Below are 9096 nucleotides of genomic sequence, written 5' to 3'. Positions count from 1 at the left end.
GGTTTGGGAGGGAAAGGAGAGGGAAGGGGTGCATTCCTAAAACGTGCATGGGTTGGTGAATGTGTCGATATACATGTGGAGAAGAGGAACGGTTAGAGAGAGATAGGAGGAGAGAAGGGGAGGGGGGCAGAAAACACTGTCCCTTAAAATGACGTACATTAGATTTAACATTACCTCTCAGTTATCCTCTCCCTCTAAAATCCTCACACACGCACACAGTCATACAATCACTCATCCCCCCTCCCCTAATAAGATGACTCACAAACACAACCCATCAAATATAAAGACCCATCAACAAGCAAAGAGCATGCCCCATTTAAGCTTATACCCAGGGAAAAATTAATAATAAGGGATTGGACCGGGGGGTAGGGTATCGCAGTAACACATCGACCGACAGAAGTGGAATATAGGCATTACAGATTTTGGCATATTTCAATTGCATTTGTTACAATGTTAACGTTATTACAACATAAAATATTAATTCTACTTTATGTACAGTTTACACACAAATATGTAATGGGTCATTTTAAATGACTAATACGGGCCCTGGATCAGTATTATCTACACTTTATACAAATTTCCCCATTTAAAAATTATGGCAAAAATATATGTTGTTAGATTATATGACAGTGAACAAATTTCGTAGCTTGCTTTGAACTTATGTTATCATATTTAACAAAGTCTCATATTAAAAAAAAAATAATAAAAGTGTAAAAGGAATAGTTGAATATTTATAATCATCTGAACAGTTTAAAATGAGGCATGTAAATGCATACTATAATTTGATGTAATATTAATATTTACAACATTTCATTAACAGGAGGCCTTAATGTATACACCTAAATTAGACAAACATTGTAACTCAATGATAACACGTATTTATCATTTCCTTTGCTTTTATTCTGTGTATGTTTATCTCTCTTCCAATTGATCAATTAAAGGAGAATGGAACTCTTGGAGCAAGTTAGCTTTTGTGAAAGCAGAAAAATCAAAGAATAAGATCAACAAAAGTTTGGGTAAAATAGGACTAGCAATAGAAGAGTTATGAGCATTTGAATGTCGAGATCACTAATGCTATGGAGATCCTCCCATTGGCAATGCGACCAAGATCTATGATGTCACAGATGAACAACTCTTCCCTTTTGGACACTGAAAATATACCCCAAAGCATCTCTTTTTGCTCATTCTATAATCATATGACAAACGATTCATCAATGATATAATGTTGTGAAACCTCTGTACTTGTCCTCTCATAAAGAGAACACCTCACCTTGTGATAGACTCTATAAAAATGAGAATATAAGTGAAATAAGTACTAAAGTAATGAGGGAGTTTTACGTGTGTGACATTACAGATCTTGGTCGCATTGCCAATGGGAGGATGTACATGGCATTAGTGATCTCAATATTCAAATGCTCATAACTTTCTTATTATTCATTCAATTTTCCTCAAACTTTCAACAATATGTTTATTTGATTTTTCTCTTTAATATGGATTCAGCTGGTTTCAAGGGTTTCATTCTCCTTTAATATTTGGCTGCTGCATTCACGAAAGCATGGTAACATTTACATCTGTAATGAAATTATATTTGACGGTTTAATTCCCATCATATGCCAGCGGCATATCAAATATATCAGCAGAGGAGCGACGACAGAATAGGATATATATACATATATGTGTGTGTGTTTGTGTACGTATATATCTACAAACCATTGTAGGAAGAAGGGCTAATTTTCTTTTGAGCAATCTGCCTTAATTTTTCACCCCTTTTCACAATTCATATTTTTCCAGAAATAAGATATTTTACATTGGTTTTCACATATTAAACTGTGCCGGAGATAGTGAGAGGTGCGTGTGATCATTTATCCCTCCAAAGTTAAGAAAAAAGGTCCCGATATCACCCCCAAGAGACTCAAAATTTCCCATTTGCCCTACCCCCTAAAAAATCGATCCATCACCCTCCCCGTTCAAAATGAAACGTAATTCACATATCCAATTATTTTATTTATATGGAGGGTTGGCTTATTTTTTTTATAATGAAATTCGCCCCACATTCGCCCACTAATTGTTATAACTTCTTTTTTTTCTCGCTAATATCGATCGTCGTCTAGTCACGCGACTTTTTGCACGCGCTTGTAGTACTTTCCGATTGTATTGAAGGGAAAGTTCACCCCGCCAAAGTTTATTGTAAATATAGCAGAAAAAATATAGGCGAAAGTTTGAGGAAAATCAAATAAAGAGTTATAAAGATTTTATAATTCATTTGGATTTTATTTGCGACGTCATAATCGAGAAGCTTCCCATGTAATGTGAATTAAAAAAAAAAATCATTAAAATGTTTTTTTTGTTTTTTGTTTTTTTTACCCTAACTTATAAATATTTTTTTTAGGCAGGAGGGTGCTGTAAGCATGGATTTCTTTTTTCTCTCTTCGCTAGCTTGAAATGTTTTGTGTCTAAAATTTTCCTTTTCATTATTTGAGCTAGACCTCACTACTAAGGATACATCTGATATGTTTTGAGAGCCAGGAGACCGAATTTTAGTATCGCATTGCATTTTGCATTTAAGTAAGATTAAAGTGTATTACATTTACACCCTTTCAAGTGATGTAAATTTCTTGTACTGTACTACTGTCCCCTTTGTACACATGTCAGTGATCTTAGACCTGATTTAAGTTAGCTGACTTAAAAAACGTACGCAGACATCTCTCGTTTGGGTGGCAGCACGCAAACACCTTTAAAAAATCAAAAGCGTGGGAGCAAAGCGACAGAGCTTGTAATTGAAGCGTGTTTTGCTTTTTGCCAAGTAAAATTGAAGGATTTTGTGCATGCTTTTCGTAAATTATGTGAACATTTTCAGCAGGAGGAGCATAGCCTTTCAGATAAAATCACAAACAAATTTTACCCTGGTAGATACAATTTTTTTTTTGATAAGTTAAAAGGTAATAAATAAACTTACCGCGGACTTAAACAACAAAAATAAATAAAAAATAACTCTCGTCGTAGTCACGTCGATGTTGGAGGAGTCATTTTTCGCTGTAGCCTTATTGTGAAGTAATACCGATCAGTGGATGCGATCCGGGGTGGGTGATATGCGACAGTCGTCTCGTCGCCCATCCTACACACTAAGAAATTCGGGTTCGTCAATTATACACCCCTAGCATGCCTACGGGTGCACAGGCTTGTCCCTATACGAGTACTATACGAGTACTCCTAGCGCTGCGCACGTGCACCCCGAATATGGGTGTACAGAGCCCACTCCTATTTGGGGGTGTACATCTGCACCTTAGCTTGCCCCTAAGGGTGTAGACGCAGAGGCGTAGCTACGGGGGACCTGGGGGCACATCCCCCCCCCCCCCGAGATTTGGCGTGCCCCCCCCCCCCCTCTGGTGCCACCCTGAAAAAAATTGGCGGAGCAAAAATAAAAGGAGAAAGAAGTAAAGAAAAAAGGAAGAAGGGGTAAGACAAAAGGAAAAAAAGAAGAGGAAAATAAGAGGAGGACGAATGAATAAGATAATATTGGGGGAAGACTTGCAAAAAAAATCATGTTACTAAATAAAATTTTCGATCACGCTTCGTGCTCGAACTGCCTGTTCGATGATATTTATATCTTGCTCAATATGCTGATATGGAGCTTAAAATATCAAGTTTTGAAGTCAATATACAAAATATATTTCAGCTCGGACACAGTGGCGTAGCTACGGGGGGCCTGGGGGGCAGTGCCCCTTCCCTCCTGAGATTTGGTGTACCCCTGTTGCACCAACAAATGTAATAACGCCCACAAAAGTAATAACGCCCACAAATGTAATAACACTTTACCCACAAATGTAATAACGCCCACAAATGTAATTAAAATTTACCCACAAATGTAATAATGCACTTTACCCACAAATGTAATAATTTTTGATCGTCCACAAATGTAATAATGACTTTACCCACAAATGTAATAAATTTATAGGGATTTTTGGCGAAACTAAAATCCTGTAGTGATGCATGCGTTCATATAGCGATGGACCTATTGTAATAGGTTCATGATATAGCACAAAAGTGCAAAGTCATTTTTCCAGACCCGGTTAATTGAAAAAATTATAATGTAAGTCCAAAGTCTTTTCCTGACCCGGTTGTTTCAAAAATTATAATATAAGTCCAAAGTCTTTTTTCCAGACCCGTTTGATTAAAAAATTGTCATATAAGTCTAAAGTCTTTTTTTTAAAGACCTGGGGTGGTATTCTGAAAACGTTCTTATCTTTGTTCTTATCTTTGTTCTTATCTCAATGAGATAAGAAGACGCTAAAATCATTGCAAATCGGTATTCTGAAAATCTTCTTAACGCGTTCTTATCTCTGTAAGGACTGCCTCCTTCTTATCTTCAACACGCCCATTTTTAAGATATTACCAATCAAAATGCGCTTTATATTGGCAGTTTAACCAATAAAAGCGTTCCTTATGTGAAGAGAATATCATGGGCGCTGCGCGTGCACTGTTTCTTGCGCACTGCGCGAAATAGGCATTTTATACGCAATGAGTGATTATTATTTCGAGACATGTGCACAAAATAAAGAAAGAAAGAAATTAAAGAAAAAAGGTAAAGAAAGCAGTTACGAATAAGAATAAAACAGGAAGAAAGAAGTAAAGTAAGTAGGTAAGTAAGAAGGCAGAAAAGGGTCAGAATGAAATAGAAATTTAAAAAATAAAAGGATCAATGCAGAAAACAATGAAAGAAAGAAAAGGTAAACGAAAGAAAGCAAGCAAAAGGAACTTAAAAGAAAATTTTAAAAAATGAAAAGAAATAAAAAAAAGTAAAGAATACAGTAAGAAAAAGGAGGAATAGATAGAATGATAATCAATGATAAAAAGAGGAATAAAACATTGAAGGAAAAATAAAGAAGGAAAAGGAAAAAAAAAACTTAAAGGGAAAAAACGAAAAAGTACAAAATAAAAAGATTAAAAAGGATAAAATGAAGGAATAAAGAACCAAAAAAAGTTAGAAGAAACGAATGAAAGAAAGCAAAAAAAGGAAGGAATAAAAATATGTAAAAAGTGACGGAAGAGAGAAAAGGGGAAAATGAAACAAAGAAATAAAGAAAGAGAGGGAGAGAAAGAAAGAGATAAGAGAGGGAAGATAAAAGATGAAAGGAAAAGTAAAGCAAAATTGAAAACTAAATAAAGATAAAAAGAAAGGTAAATTCAAAGAAGGAAAGAAAAAGAAGGAAAATAACAAGGCAGGAAAAATGAAGAATGAATGAAAAAAAAACGAAGAAAGATCAATGGAAAGAATAAAGAAAAAAATAAAATATAATTTACCCTAAAAAATGAAGAAATAAAAAGAGTACAAAAAATAAATAAAGTGAAGGAAGAAAGGAAAAGAAAAACAGAAAGAAAGAGAGAAAATGGGAAAGAAAAAAAAACTTAGTAAAGAAAAAAAGGAAAAAATCGAAAAGGGAAAATAAAAAAGGAAGGACCCCTCGGTAGACCAGCAGCACCATGATTGATGCTGCTGAGCTAGGCCATCCTCCCGTTTTTCATTTATCAATTCACATGTATCATTTCATATGTATTTATGTTATTGGTTTTTAACGGAAATAAATTCAATTAAAAAAAGAAAAAGAAAGAATAAATAAAATAACGCAAAAGAAAAATAAGGAAGAAGTTAAAAGATTAAAAAAAATAAAACAAAATGAAGAATGAAAGAAATGAAAAAAGACAAACAGATAGAAAAGAAAAAGCGAAAAGAAATAGGCCTAAATGAAATAAAGAAAGACAGAACGAAAGGAAGGACGAAAGAAAGAAATAAAGAAAAAAAGAAAGAAAGAAAAAAAAAAGGGATAGAAAAAAGAGACAGGCAAAATAAAGGGTGAATGAAAGAAAGGTTGGGAGGAATACTTATTACTACCAGTGGCCATCGATTTTTAGCAAGAAAGAAGGCGGACAGCGTAAGATGTGATAACCATCTAGCTATCTTAAATATTATCATAAATATCGAAAAGAGATAAGAAAGAAAAAAGATAAGAACGTTTTCAGAATACCACTTATCTTTATTTTGTTCTTATCTTTTAGCGCGCTTTTGTATCATATGCGCGAATTATAAATTTACGCGCTCAGCATCGATGGAAAGCAAGATAAGAAAAAGATAAGAACAAAAGATAAGAAAAAGATAAGAACGTTTTCAGAATACCAATTTGAGAACGTGACGTAGATAAGAACAAAATTAAGATAAGAACGTTTTCAGAATACCGCCCCTGGTTATTTAAAAAATTATAATATAAGTCTGAAGTCTTTTTTCCAGACCCGGTTATTTCAAAAATTATAAAATAAGTCCAAAGTCTTTTTTCCAGATCCGGTTGTTTAAAAATTTTTAATATAAGTCCAAAGTCTTTTTTCCAGACCCGGTTATTTCAAAAATTATAAAATAAGTCCAAGGTCTTTTTTCCAGACCCGGTTGTTAAAAAAATTATAAAATAAGTCCAAAGTCTTTTTTCCAGACCCGGTTGTTTAAAAAATTATAATATAAGTCCAAAGTCTTTTTTCCAGACCCGGTTATTTCAAAAATTATAATATAAGTCCAAACTAAGATACTATTATGATATTCAAGTGGAATAAAAATGAGAATCGAGCTTAGTCTTTTCTCCAGACCCAGTTAATTTAAACTTGTGGAATTAATGTCTTGTTGTGGTTTTAACTTGTACGGCGCGTATCGAGAATATATGAGCTAAGAGTAAATCGAGAATAAAGCTTAGTCTTCTCTCCAGACCCAGTTACTAAAAATTCAAAACTAAAACCCTATAGTAATGCGTTCATATAGCACAAAAGTGTAAAGTCTTTTTTCCAGACCTGGTTAATTCAAAAATTATAATATAAGTCAAAGTCTTTTTTCCAGACCCATTTGAGTAAAACAAATTATAATATAAGTCCAAAGCCTTTTTTCCAGACCCGGTTGTTTAAAAAATTATACTATAAGTCCAAAGTCTTTTTTCCAGACCCGGCTATTTCAAAAATCATAATATATGTCCAAACTAAGATACCATAATGATATTCCGGTGGAATTAAAATGGAAATTGAGCTTAGTCTTTTCTCTAAACCCTGTTATTCCAAAATTATAAATAACAATACAACAAAAACAGTATAAAGACCCCATAATCTTGTTAATGATGGATAACATGGACATAAAGCGTAGTCTTTCAGCCAGACTCAGTTATTTTTTTTCTTCAAAATAACGCAAATAGTAATAATAAAAAACTACAAATCTAAGACCAAGCAATCATTCAACCTAAAAACCTGTTTTAAAAAGAGGATAAGAGCGTGGTCTTTATTCCAGACCTAATCATTGAAAAAATTACCAAAAAAATCTTCTAACGTAAGACCCTATCATATTTGTATTCTTGTGGAATAAGACGAGATTCAAAACGTACTCTTTCCTATTTAAAAAATGAATTTAAAAATACTTCAAATCTAAGACCAATTTCTAAAAGTTACACCCAGAAAAAATATGTCTTTACCCAACACCCATTTTTTTTAAATAATACTAAGACCCCTACAAAACATTGTAATAATGCATTGGTAAAGCAATAATCTTTTCCCAAGACTTGGTTATTATTTGAAAAAAAATATAATAGTTTTTACAAATATTCTAAAACGAATACCCAATAATCTAATTACTGTGGAATAACATGAAGATCAATTGTAGAATTTCCTCCAGACACAGTTATTTCAAGAATAAAAAAGCAATAAAAAACCCAATGCCCAACAACGAATCTAAGAACAAACAATCCTCCAAATTAAGACCATGAAGAAAAGCACATGTTTAGAACGTTGTCTTTATTCCAGACCCAGTCATTTAAAAAATAATTTAAACAATCATAAAAACATAAAACTTTGTCATATTCTTATTCCTATGGAATAACACGAGTATTATGCTTAGTCTTTCGTCTAGACCCGGTTATTTAAAAGATAAACAAATATTGAAAAAAAAATCAAGGCCAAGACCAATCTTCAAAATTAAACCCAGTTAAAATGCTTGGGTTTAGAATGTTGTCTTTACCCCACAGCCAGTTCTCTTAAAAATAATAATTAAGCCAAGCTATAAAAATCATGTGATAACGTATACCACAAAGACGACAAATTAATCATAGGCGTTAATATTAATATGATACGCGCCTTAAAATCCAGGATAACAACAACAACATTGTTATTCTACATCAATGATATTGTGGGGTCTTTGCTGATACTGTTTGTTTGTTTGTTTTATTGTTTCTTATAATTTCCTATTTTGAAATAACTGGGTCTGGAGCAAAGACTACACCATATGTCCATGCTATTCAATGTTGATAAGATTGCAGGTTATTTGTTTTGTTGTTGTTGTTGTTGTGTTTTTTTAATGATTTTTATAACTGGGTCTGGAGAAAAGCCCACGCTATATTTCCATGTTATTCAACATGAAAAGGATCGTGGGTCTTTGTTTCTTTTTATTATTATTAATCTATTATTATTATTATTATTATTATTCATTTGTTATTTGAAAGATCTGGGTCTGGATGAAAGACTACGCTATATTTCCATGTTATTTAACATTAATATTATAGTCGGGGTCTTTGTTTCTTGTTGACTCTTTAAAAAATTATTTGTAATTTTGAAATAAGTGGGTCTGGAAGAAATACTACGCTATATTTCCATGTTATTCAACATCAATAAGACTGTGGGGCCTTTGTTTTATTATTATTATATATCTTTTCTATGATTTGTTATTTTAAAATAACTGGGTCTTGAAGGAAGACTACGCTATATTTTCAAGTTATTCAACATCAATGAGATAGTGGGGTCTTTGTTAATAGTGTTCTTTATGATATGCAATTGTGAAATATCCGGGGCTGGAACAAAGACTACACCATATTTCATTACTAAAGCCCTGGTCACAAGCCGCCGTACGGTTTCTTTGGCCGTACGTTTTTTGGGGGAGGCTACGGTCGCTGCGTTTTTCTGAAAACGTAGGGAAAAGTGGCGAACGCAGGGAGCAAGTGCATCGACGCACGTCACTCGTACGACTACGCAAGGTGTAAGTACGTAGTGCGTGCGCTGCCCGCGTGTCACGCCTTGCAGTGAGCG

This window comes from Lytechinus pictus, chromosome 8 (assembly GCF_037042905.1).
Source record: "Lytechinus pictus isolate F3 Inbred chromosome 8, Lp3.0, whole genome shotgun sequence".
Classification (NCBI taxonomy): Eukaryota; Metazoa; Echinodermata; class Echinoidea; order Temnopleuroida; family Toxopneustidae; genus Lytechinus; species Lytechinus pictus.
Note: the sequence above shows the minus strand (reverse complement) of the source record.